The following is a 13,602-nucleotide window of genomic DNA, read 5'->3' as shown; positions in this document are numbered from 1 at the left end:
AAGCATTTCATTTGTGTATTGTGGATGGATTTATAACACACCCAACATTATCTCTTCTTGCCATGATCTATCAATTACTGTGCTGACATGAGCAATAAAATGTGGATGTTTCTTATAAGTGGCTTGCACATCCATCATCCTCAACAGTCATCTTTCTGTCAAAAGTAAAAGGTCTGATGATCAAAAGCACATGAGAACATGTACCAGTTGCCTTTCCTATCACATATTTTGCTTAATATTTTATCTCCTTACTGATGTAAATATAACATTGGCTAATACAGTAGAAATAAAATTTTGATGCCGCTCTCTAGAATCTCATTTAAGAATTTCCTTCATAGAATTTGGGGGTAGGGGAAGAGTTGGTGTTCACAAATGCTCATTTCAATGTATAAAATTCCTAAAATTGTTTATGATTGACCAAGATATATTAGAAAAAAAATAATACATTGCTTTTCCTAGAATAAGAACATATGTGCATTTGTGTGATTTATTTATTTGCTTATTTGGCTAGGCTTCTATACCATCCCAATCATTACTGACTCTGAGTACAATCCTAATATATGCAAATATTATTTAAACAGCAAGAAAACAAAACAAACCATCAATATTATCAAAAATAACTCATTTCTACACTGAAGATCAATAGCAATAAGAGATCATCAAACACTCATACAACCACAGGAACCAATCTCCATTTAACTCCACCCAAAGGCCTGCTAAAATAATGAGGAATTAATTGCTTATCTAAGTCCTATCTATGTTGGGGCAATTTGAAACTCTGGGGAAATGCTATTTTAAGAAGGAATAAAGCAGAAAAGAAGCTCTACCTTCATGTTACCTTTTGATAATAATACTTAGAGAAAGGGATCTGGAGGAAATCTGTACTTGAATTTATTGTGGTGGGGGCAGAAAGTATTGGGAAAAGATTGACACATAGAGATCTAGATCCTGTGCCATGAAGGCCTTTACATGTGACAACCAGTACTTTGAATGACATACAGAATTCAACTGGTAATCAGTGTAGCTGTCAGAATAAAGATGTTACATGCATGATCTCAGACATCCCCAGAACTACTTGATCCCCAATCCACCCCAAACTCCCCTCAGACTCTGCTTTCATCAAAATCTAATGGAGATTCTCCAGGATTGACTTTATTTTGATTACTACTGATCTTTCTTCTTCGGTTAAGAACGTTAAGATTTTTCCTAGGACAATGTCTGACCATAGTCCTGTTTGGTTGGAGTTCTTTGCTGAAGATACTAGTAGGAGATCCTGGAGGCTGAATGAGAATTTATTCACAAATGACTTGCTCTTGCAGAAATGTAGAGAACATATGAAAGAATTTTTTGTTACAAATATGCATAAAGGCACCTCGATGGAAATGGTTTGGGATGCTAGTAAAGCCTATATGAGAGGGGTTTTGATTTATATGAATAATGCTTATAGGTGTAAGCAAATGCAAAAACATTTAGATATTGAGGAGGAGATTAAAACTAAGGAGAAAAGGCTCATTTTGAATCCATTGGATAATAATGTAAGGATCTCAATACATTTATTGAAAGAACAATTTAATATGCTACTGGCTGATCAAGTAGCAACTAATTTGCGCTATGCTAAACATAATACTTTTTGTAACACTAATAAGCCTGGTAGATGGTTGGCTTATCAATTAAGGAAAAAACAGAAATCACGTACTATAGATAAAATAGAATATAAAGGAAAAGAAGTCTACCAACAAAATTTGATTAAGAGATTTTTACTCGAAATTATATTCTAAAGAAAATATACAAGCTTTAGATATAGATAAGTATTTACAGGGAGCTCATTTTCCAAGACTTTCAAAAGAACAACAACTTGAGATGAACTGCCCAATTACATCAGAAGAAATTTCTATAGCTATTAAACAGTTGAAATTGGGCAAGGCTCCGGGAACAGATGGACTAACAGCAATTTACTATAAAAAGTTGTTGCCTGAAATGGTTGAACCCTTAAAGATTTTGTTTAATGAAATTCATACTGGAGGTATAGTTCCTCCATCATGGAGGACAGCTTTTGTATCGTTGATTCCGAAGGAGGGTCAAGACCTTACTCAACCTAAAAATTATAGACCTATATCGCTTTTAAATACAGATTATAAGATTTTTGCTAAAATATTGGCTAATAGATTAATGCACGTTTTGAAACAAATGATTCATAGTGACCAATCGGGATTTATATCCGGGAGGTATATGAAATATAACGTAAGACAAATTGTAAACTTGCTTGAATACTTGTATAAGAACAACCAAGTCCCCGCAGCATTGATATTTTTGGATGCAGAGAAAGCCTTTGACCAATTGAATTGGCAATTTTTATTAAGAGTTGTTGAGGAGATGAATTTTGGAGAAGGTTTTCTACATGCTATTAAAGTTATATATCAACAACAAACTGCACAAATTATAGTTAATGGGGGATTAACAGAGACCTTTAAAATTGAAAAAGGTATAAGAGAGGGATGCCCCTATCACCATTATTGTTTGTTTTAACATTAGAGATTTTATTAATCAAAATTCGAGAGTCCTCTATGATAAAGGGAATTAAAATAAAACAGAATGATTATAGATTGAGAGCTTTTGCTGATGACTTGGTTGTGACAGTATCCCAACCGTTACAGTCGGTTATAGATTTGATGGAAATTATAACTCAGTATGGTAAGGTTTCTGGGTTTAAGGTGAATAGTAATAAGACTAAGATATTATCTAAGAACTTATCTACGAGTGAAAGGTTATCTAAATTAACAGGTTTTGAAATAGTGAAGAAGTTTAAATATTTAGGAGTATATATTGCAGCCTCAAATGTAAAATTGTATAAGAATAATTATGAAACACTATGGTTGAAGGTACAAAGGGACTGAAAAAAATACAATTATCATTGCTGGGAAGAATTGCAGTTGTTAAAATGAATGTTCTACCAAAGTTTCTCTTTTTGTTTCAAATGATACCTATATTGAAAAAGGATGCCAACCTTGATCAATGGCAGAAGGGTATTAACAAATTTATTTGGGCGGGGAAAAAACCAAGAGTTAAATTTAAGATTTTACAAGATGCCAGGGAAAGAGGGGGACTCAAGGCACTGAATTTGAAATTGTATTATGATGCGGTTGCCTTGACGTGGGTTAGTGATTGGCTTAATTTAACTAACAAGAGAATACTTCATCTTGAGGAATGGGATTTGGTATATGGATGGCACGCATACTTGCTCTACAATAAGAAGTTGGACAGGGCTTTTAAATCCCATATTCTTAGAAGTGCTTTATTGCGTGTCTGGAAAAAATATTATTATAAGTTAAATTATAAAATACCGATTTGGGGAATTCCTGGACACGCGATAGAGGGTGTATCTATGGGAGTGAGTATGGATATGGTTTCTTACAAGGAACTACTTAGATTGCGAGGGAATGATTGGCAACTTAAATCATTAGAGGAGTTAAGACAAGAAAACATAAGTTACTCTTGGTTTCAATATACCCAATTGAAAGCTGGGTGGAAGTCAGATCAAAAGGTTGGCATCACAATTACAGATCAAAATTTAGTAAAACAAATTAGAGATTTAAATTGTGCACATATAAAGAGGATACATAATGCTTTAATTGAATTGGATTCGGAAATGGAATTGGTTAAAGACTGTATGATAAAGTGGTCACAAAATATTCAGGAACCAATTTCGTTGGACACCTGGGAGACAATTTGGGTTAGAAATGTTAAATTTACTCAGGCTCAAAATTTAAGAGAAAATTTTTATAAAATGTTTTATAGATGGCATCTGGATCCCAAGAAGTTGTCCAACATGTATCCTAATTTACAGTCTAAATTTTGGAGATGTGGTAGTTTAGAAGCTACCTATTTTCACATGTGGTGGACTTGTAGAAATATAAAAGCTTTTTGGATCAAAATTTGGTGGAACATTCAAAAGATTTTTAAGAGAAAGATAAAGTTTTCTCCGCAATTGTTTTTATTGGGTATTGTTGTAGATTGTGATGTTAAAGAAACTAACTTGATGTTGAACATGATAACAGCAGCACAGTTACTGGTGGGACAATATTGGAAGAAGGATAGTTTGCCCACTATAGAAGAATGGGTGTTTAAAGTTTTGAATCTTGCAGAAATGTCTAAGATTTCTGCTTATTTGAAAGATCATTCACAGGAAAGATATATTTCAGTTTGGAGGAGATGGATAAATTATATTCAGAACAAATATGGGACTAAAAAGTTCCATTTAGCTTATGAGTAGATTTTAGTGGGATATTGTTATTGGTACGTTGTTTGTAGTTATGTTAAAGGGGAGTTAAAGCACATTATGAATTTGGTTAATTGTATATTATGCATAATTTTTATTTAGAATATGATTATTGTAACTATAATCCTGTATTTAGCTCTGGGAAGTGGGGGGGAAGTGGGTCGGTTTGGGGTGGGAGGGATTTGGGGATATATTGTAAAATTTTGTTTTTGTAAAACTTTTTAATAAAAAAAAATCTAATGGAGATATGTTCCTGGACTTTGCAATCCTTTCTGCTCCCACTCAGACAAAAGTGCCATTCTTCTTTCTGCATCACAGTTCAACCACTTACCACTTCTAAACTCACACACTTCCACATTTCATCTACTTGTGTTCTCTTCTTTCTCCCTCTTCCCAATCTCTTCTGTCCCATAAATCACAGCTAGTAGGTAACGTCACAGTCCTCAGAGTCTATCCAGGGCCAGAACCTATTGCTAGTTGACCTTTTGCAGAATCATTCACAGGTACAGTACAACAGTCTTCCAAATGCATCTTCATCTGGAATGTGGGAGCCATAAAATGGCAAATATGTCCCACCTCAGCTGCTGCTGGATTCAAGACAACATACTGTCAAATCTGCTTCTACTGCTCTTGCTAATCTACAGAGGCATTTAAACTCACGCCTACTGCTTTAGTGACTCCATCATTCTCTGTTGTCCCATTCTTCTCTTGCCCTCAATCTTTCCCAGCATTAGGCTCTTCTCCAGTGAGTCCTTCCTTCTCATTAGGTGGCCAGAGTATTTGAGTTTCAACTTCAGGATCTGGATATTGTAATATAAACCACCATTTAATACAAACAACTGTTTACTGTATTTACTCCTGGGTTACCGCAGCACAATAAGACTGTGCATGCTCTGGCATTAGAGCAATTGATCTTTTAGTCATATAACTCAGCAAATATAATTTAGCTGCACCTCACCTAAGATATGGGAGGTAGTACACAGTCACAGAATTATGGTGAGATTGTTACATCTTGTGTATTTGGTGAAATATTTTCTTTTATCTATTCTGACTTTCTTACTAGTCAGGTTTAGCAGAAGCTACCAACTCAAACAAAAATCAGGTAGTAAAAAACAACATAATTAAGGAACTGCTAGGGAGAAAACAACACTTCCACCATTATTGACAGGGCAAACTACCAACAGAGCACAAGTCCCACTCTCTTCTAATCCTGAAGCTGTTACCTAGTCAGATAATGAAATATCTGCAAGCAAACAACCAAGCACAGAGAGCGCCAAGGATTTCACAGTTCAACCCTGAGCTACATATATTCTCCTCTATTGGCACCCCGTATTATGTGAAACTCAATCATCTCTCTTATCCCTTTTTCCTAACCTAGAAGATATATCAGGTTAGGTTAGATGTCTCCAGCCATTTTCCCAACTTTTTTTGTCTTCCAGCTGTATTGGAACTTCAGGTCCCAAAGCTCCCAACCACAATGTTTTATAATCACCTGATTGAAAATATAAGCCATGCAATTCTAACATACAGAGGAAGCCCAAGGTTGGAGAAAACTGTTCTACAAGGTCTCTATCTCTATTAATATATGAAAAAAGAAGAATATATTTGGCACAATTTAAATGTTAGTCTATTGCAGGTTTTACAGAATATTAATGGTTTCTTAACATGTACTACCATACACAAAAGAATTGTCGACTGTTAGTGGAAGTTTAATATGGATGATTAATCAGTCCTGGGAGGCTATTTGGTTTGGCAGTGGAAGGGGCTAATTATCTAGTGTTTGCTGCATCTGTTGAAAGCCCACTCACTTCAGCCTAAAGCTACTGCGCATTTTCCCATTCTACTCAGAGCTATTCAGCCGATAAAGAATGTCGTATTGTGGTTGATTCTTTTAGATGTGTTAATGAAATGCTCTTAATGAATTGTTATCTTTTGATATTTGATAGTTATGTTTTCTGGTATCACATTTCTTTCTATCACAGCATAGTTTTGTTTATTGAAATATTGTGTTTGAAAGATTAATTCTTATGTTAGCTGAAGTCTGATGAAATGTAATACAGTGAATTTATTTCCAGTGGTTTACTATTGATACTGACTATATTACAGCATGATACCTGGATTTGTTTAGATTGTTTTTCTATTAGGTAGCTATTGATTTATTGTTGTGTATGTGTTTATTTGCATTTTGTTTTTGTTTTTGTTTTACTGTTCCTTCTGTTATGTTTTAAGAGAAGCTGCTGTAAACAACAGGGAGATTTTTAATTTATTTCTGGACACTAGCAGAAAGGAGAAGGCATTCTTTAATGATTTCCTTCTTCATTCACAACCACTCCTGCCAGCACCCCATTATACCAGAATGTTCTCCAATCATCTGAAGCAGAATTTCAGAAGATACCAGGGAGCAAAGGATAACCCAATAGTATTTTCTCCATTATTAAGTCACTGAAAAAAAAAACTTTGGATCTAGACCTACTTTTCCTGACTAATGAATTTGACAATAGCTCTAAAATATTCAAAACATTATCAATAAAGGAATAAAAGTAAAAAAAAAATAGAGCAAGATAAAAAGAATGACTTCAAACAAACAAGTAGTACAGTAAAGCAGAGTTCAGCAAGCATAAAAATGTACCTAAATTGCCAGAGAAAGCAAGGTGACTTTAATAATAATAATAATAATAATAATAATAATAATAATAATAATAATAATAATAATAATAATAATAATAATAATAATAGTTGGAAGGAAACTTGGAGGTCATCTAGTCCAACACCCCTGCTTAGGCAGGAAACCCTATACTATTTCAGACAAATGGCTGTCCAATCTCTTCTTAAAAACTTCCAGTGTTGGAGCATTCACCACTTCTGGAGGCAGGTTGTTCCACTGATTAATTGTTCTAACTGTCAGGAAGTTTCTCCTTAGTTCTAGATTGCTTCTCTCTTTGGTTAGTTTCCATCCTTTCCTTCTTGTCCTGCCTTCGGGTGCTTTGGAGAATAGCTTGACTCCCTCTTCTTTGTGGCAGCCCCTGAGATATTGGAACACTGCTATCATGTCACCCCACATCCTTCTCTTCATTAAACTAGACATACTGTACCTAATTCCAGCAACCGTTCCTTATATGTTTTAGCCTCTAGTCCCCTGATCATCTTTTTTGCTCTTCTCTGTACTCTTTCTAGAGTCTCAACATCTTTTTCACATCGTGGTGACCAAAACTGGATGTAGTATTCCAAGTGTGACCTTACCAAGGCATTGTAAAGTGGTATTAACACTTCACATGATCTTGATTCTATATCCCTCTGTTAATGTAACCTAGCACTGTGTTGTCCGGTGGTGAATTAGTTGGGATGAATCAACCAGGGCGAAATGGCCAGGGAGAGTTGTCCCATTCTGTGAACAGGAGATGCTCTTTCAGACAGATTTGCCCTAAAGGAAGCTAGTGAAATACATTTGATATGGGTTTTATTGTTGACCACACTGATTCACACTTTCTGAACTAAAAGGAGACTCAAAGATGCTAATTTTTTGCAGCTTAGGCACCTTTCTAATGCAGTTTTACAATGTGAATAAATGAGTGTGAACGAATACTCACAATCATTCATATTTGGAACTGCATAGGTTAAAGAAAGTCTTTAATATAAAGACATATAACAAGAAAAAAAACCTTCAACAATATATTTGCAAAATATATGTAGAGTATATTGGGGAATGGTACATGCATACATTTGCACAGATTTTAAGACCCCAATATTGCCATTAAAATGCATGCAAATTTTAAGCCTTAATAAAGTAATCAAAGAAATTGTTTGATATGAAATTCAGCTTGGGAAAAAAACGTTAATGTTATTAAAAAGTGAAACAGAGTCACTCATCCATAGATTCAAGCTGTTTAAGGCTTTAAAAATTAAAACAAACTTTGATTTGAGCCCAGAAATAGACTGGCATCCTGTGCAGATGGCTAAATACTGCCATAGTATGTTTGTATCAACAAATTCCATTTAGTAATTTAATCTTTCTCATTTGAATTAAATTGAAATTTGTGGACTGTTTTCAAAGGCAGCCACAGGAAAAAGTGCTCTGCCATAATCCAAACTTGAGTCTGATGTGTATTGCAAGGATTTACTGATATGTTGGAATATAGGAGGAAATGGGAACATTATAGAAATGTCAGTTGAATCAAATTGGTAGTTGTGACATCCATGACAAGGGCAGACAATTTGATCATTAATGATTTTTTTAAAAAAAGATGCTTTCTTACCTCCCCAAAACTAGCATGTACAGTAAAGATTTTTTTTTTATTTACAATGAATCCTTCTTGTCTTTCTTAGAAGATAAAAATGGTGGGTGACTACAATCCAGTGCTTTATTGAAGAATGTGTTTGCCTATTTGGAGGAAAGGCAAAGGTAAACAGGAGTGATAAGGAGCATCCTCAGGAGCTGGACAAACAGACCTTGAGCAGCTTCACAGATCTGTCTTCTTGCAAATGAGTGTTTCTGACAGGTTATACCTGCCACAGCAGCTGGATAGTGATGAAGCCATATTCCCAATTGCCTTTTTTAGATAGCATCTGTGAAATGCTCAGCCTTTCAAACTTTTGGTCATAAACTATTCCATAAACAGTACATAGGAAGACCTGGGAACCATCAACATGATCTGAAAAGTGTGCACAATCCATGCCTTCTTGCTTGGAGAGGATCCTGCTGCAAGTTTAAGCTTGCTTCCTTACTGGAGTAGAAAGTAGAGCGACTAGTCTTCTCAATTCCGGCTTTGTATGAATTTATTATTAAGCTTTGATCTTGTGCAGTCAGAATTATCCCTTCTATCTCTTTCTTCATTTTTCCTGCTCTTAGCCATTGCCAGGTCTTGTTATCTGCTTTGCCTGCTATTTTTTTTAAAATGTACTGGTCATATAATAATTTGGCTTGCCATGACTTTTTTCTATTTATTTGGTCTTCCTTATAAGGCAGTTTTGCTTCTCCAGTATTCAGTAATCCTTCCTCATATTTTAGCTTCAGGTCATCATCTTCATAGTCCTTCAGATATTCTTTCAATGCCTTTTTTTCTTCCTTGGTTGTCTGTGTCCTTGTAACATTCCACAACCATTTTCTTTTACTTGATAAATAGAGTCTATCAACAACACTATGTGGGTGAAGGGTATGATTCACTGTAATTATTTTTCTGGTCTTCATATTCAGGGCTTGAGTTTTGAGTTTTGTTCAATATTTATTTATTTATTTATTTATTTATTTATTTATTTATTTATTTATTTATTTATTTGTTTGTTTTTATAAACCGCCCTTCTCCCGAGGGACTCGGGGCGGTGTACAGAGTAAGGTAGGTATACAGATTGAACAATAGTGAAAAACAATAATAAAAACAAACTGGGACCCCAATTAGAGCTATCAGGCCAGGCCGGACTGCTGGAACAGGTAAGTTTTTAAGTCGCGCCGGAAGGTGTGGAGGTCGGGGGCCATCCGGATTTCGGTTGGCAAGCAGTTCCAGAGGGCTGGCGCACCCACTGAGAATGCCCTCCCCCTGGGGGCCACCAGCCGACATTCCTTGAGCGGTGGGACCCTGAGGAGGCCCTCTCTGTGGGAGCGCACAGGACGGTGGGGTGCTGACATTGGCAGAAGGTGCTCCCGTAGGTAGTCCGGACCCATGCCATGTAGGGCTTTGTATGTCATTGTTAGCACCTTGAACTTCACACGGAAGGCAACCGGAAGCCAGTGCAGCGCACGGAGGAGAGGTGTAATATGGGAGTATCGGGAGGCTCCCAAGAGTGTCCGTGCCGCTGCACTTTGCACCAGTTGAAGCTTCCGAGTGGATCTCGAGGGCAGCCCCATGTAGAGAGCGTTACAGTAGTCTAGGCGAGAGGTCACAAGGGCATGGGTGACTGTACGTAAGGCATCCAGGTCCAGATAAGGCCGTAGTTGGCGAACTAGTCAAACCAAGGAGAAGGCCCCCTTGGTCACAGCTCCTATGTGATCTTCCAGGGAGAGCTGCGAGTCTAGGAGGACACCCAGGTTGCGGGCCCTATCAACAGGGGGTAGTAACTTGTCCCCAATGTTAAGGGATGGGATGTTCTGAGTATCCTGGCTTGCCGGTACGTACAGCCATTCAGTCTTGTCCGGGTTCAGTTGAAGCCTGTTCCTCCCCATCCATTCCCGGACCGCTTTCAGGCAGCGGGACATCACGTCGAGGGCAACACTGATGTTGTTTGGAGTTGAGATGAAAAGCTGGGTGTCATCAGCATACTGATGGTACCCTACTCCAAAGCTGCGAATGATCTCACCCAGCGGTTTCATGTAGATGTTAAACAGGAGAGGCGAGAGGACCGACCCCTGAGGGACTCCACAAACGAGAGGCCTCGGGGTCGACCTCTGTCCCCCTGCCAGCACCGACTGCGAGCGACCCTGGAGAAAGGAGGAGAACCAACGCAGAACCGTGCCTCCCACTCCCAGTCCCCTGAGGCATCGCAGCAAGATACCATGGTCGATGGTATCGAAAGCCACCGAGAGGTCTAATAAGACTAGGACAGAGGAATGGCCCCTGTCCCGGGCTCTCCAGAGATCATTCATCAGAGCGACCAATGCCGTCTCCGTGCTGTAGCCCGGCCTGAAGCCCGATTGGTACGGGTCTAGATAAACCGCTTCATCCAGGATCTGAGGAAGTTGGTGCGCCACCACGCTCTCAACAACCTTCGCAAGGAAGCAAAGATTGGAGACTGGACGAAAGTTATTCAAAGAGGATGGGTCCAAGGTGGGCTTCTTGAGGAGAGGTCTCACAACCGCCTCCTTCAAGGTGGTGGCGAAGTGACCCTCACTCAGAGAAGCAGAGATGACCGCCAGGAACCAGCCTCGTGTCCCCTCTCGAGCTGCATAAGCCAGCCAGGAAGGGCATGGGTCCAGTAAGCATGTGGAGGAGCTCAACCTCCTCATAATCCTGTCCACTTCCTTAGGAGTCACAGGATCAAATTCCTCCCAGATGACGTCGACAAGACTGTCCATGTCTTGTTCTTCCAGCTCAGCCCAGTTGGAATCCAGGCCGGTTCGAATCCGAGCAATTTTATCCAGCATATATTGACCGAATTCCTCGGCTCAACCCTGCAAGGGTTCCTCCCTCACCTCTTGGTTCAGTAGGGAGCGAGTCACCCTGAACAAGGCAGCCGGGCGATTATCTGCGGACGCGATGAGGGTGGAAAAGTAGTTGGATTTTGCAACCCTTATCGCAGCGAGATAAGACCTAGTGAGGATTCTTAATCGCGATCGGTCGGATTCGGATCGACTGGATCTCTACGGCTCTCTAGGCCCCGTCTCCGATGCTTCATCTCCCGGAGCTCTGCGGTGAACCATGGGGCTCGCTGGGATCTGCGCCGGGTCAGAGGCCGCAAGGGTACAACTCAGTCCAGAGCCTCCGTGGCTGCCTTTTCCCAGGCTTCCACTAAGGCATCCGCCGAGCTGTGAGCAGGGAGTGCATGTGCGTCCCCAAGCGCTGTCTGGAACCTATCTTGGTCCATTAGGCGCCTAGGGCGGTACCATCTGGCTGGCACCATGCACCCACGGTGGGGGGTGGCAAAGGGGAAGTCTAGCCGCAGGAGGTGGTGATCGGTCCATGACAGGGGCGTAACAGTCGTGGCACCCCCACCGATATCATCACGCCACCGTCCAGACAAGAACACCAAGTCTGGGGTGTGGCCTCTCTCATGAGTCGGTCCAGAAATTATTTGCGACAGGTCCATGGCCGCCATGGAAGCCATGAACTCCCGAGCCAGTTCGGACGATCCTCCCAGGGACGGTAGGTTAAAGTCGCCCAAGACCATGAGTTTTGGGAATTCAACCACCAACCCTGAGAGGACATCGAGTAGCTCGGGCAGGGCTGCCGCTGCACGATTAGGTGGTAGGTATGCCAGCAGCAGGCCCAACTGCGCCCCCGGGCCGTATCTCAGTAGGAGAGACTCACACCCGACCATCTGAGGGACAGTGGTCTCTCGCGGGCTAAGGGATTCCTTGATGATAACTGCCACTCCCCCGCCCCTCCCATGGGTCCGAGGCTGGTGCAGCACCTGGAAACCTGGTGGGCAGAGGTCAACCAGAGGGACACCACCCTCTGGGCCCAGCCAGGTTTCCGTGATGCAAGCCAGGTCCGCATGCTCGCTCTCCACTAGGTCACGAACGAGGTGAGCTTTGTTAGCTACGGACCTGGCATTCAGGTAGACCAGCGTTAGCATAGGAGGCTGCACACCTTCGCTCCCGGGTCCTCCGGGGAAGTACAGAGGGTCGGAGCGTCTCACCGCTTGTACAGAGCGGAGATGACACTCCCGGTGATGATACGGCCCTCTGTTTGTGCACCTTCTGCCGTTCCCCACCATCCTTGGAATGGGCTGTTTGTCAGTACGCCACTGGGTATTATCGGCGACTGGTCCCCGTTTTACACCGTCGCGAATGGTCGTAGGCCTGGCCTGCGTTATGGTGGATGGAAGGCGTGCCTTTCCCGAGCAACCATAATCTTCTCCCACCCCCCTCCCTAACCCCACAAAAAACTTAACTAAGAACTTAATCAGGGGCCTCTTGTTGGGCTTATGCTGGAGGCCCCTGACCCTGCCCAGCCATCTCTCAGAGGCCCAGTGGTCAGGCCCGTCATCGAGATTGGATGCAGTGCAGGCGGGTCGCACCCAGGAGAGGGGGGAACCCCTGAGGGCGTGCAGTACTGTGCTGGAGTATTGAAGGAGCATAGTCACAAGGGGTTCCGGGAAGGCAGTCCCCTGGATGGTGAATTTGCAGGAGGGTCGAGCCGGGTAGGTGGGTTTCTGGACTGTCACCCTGCCACTGCCACTTGGCCGGGCGAACCCCAGAAGCAGGCCACTCCTCATCCTCTCACGATGGGTTGTGACTCTGCTTCCGGAGGTGGTCCAGAACGTACTCTGGGTGAAGCATATCCCATAGAGCTCCCACCTCTATAGGGTTGCAGGTGTAAGGCCAAGCCACTCTGCCACCGTGGCTTGCACCCAGGCCCATCATGTCCTGTGGGGAGAGAGTGGGCAAGGATGGTTGAGAGTGGGCAGAAGGCAAGGTGGAGGGATTCATTAACTGGCGTCGGCTTTGGTGGTTCAGCCGCCCAAACAGATTCCTCCCTGATACTCTGGGCGTTGTTCCCGGCCGCAGCTCCATAGGCCCCTATTGGTTGGGGACCGTCCGGAGCGTGACCTCCCAGAGGTATGGGAGTCCCTGGTGTCATGTCGCTGCTGTTGCCGTCTCCGTTCAAGGTGCCTCGAAGAAGGTGGCTCAGGGTGTGGGCCGTAGATGCCTCGCCGCCGCCGCTACCGCCGCTGTC

The sequence above is a fragment of the Vipera ursinii genome (genome assembly GCF_947247035.1).
Source record: "Vipera ursinii genome assembly, chromosome: 1".
NCBI classification, from domain to species: Eukaryota; Metazoa; Chordata; class Lepidosauria; order Squamata; family Viperidae; genus Vipera; species Vipera ursinii.
This window is presented reverse-complemented; position numbering follows the sequence as displayed.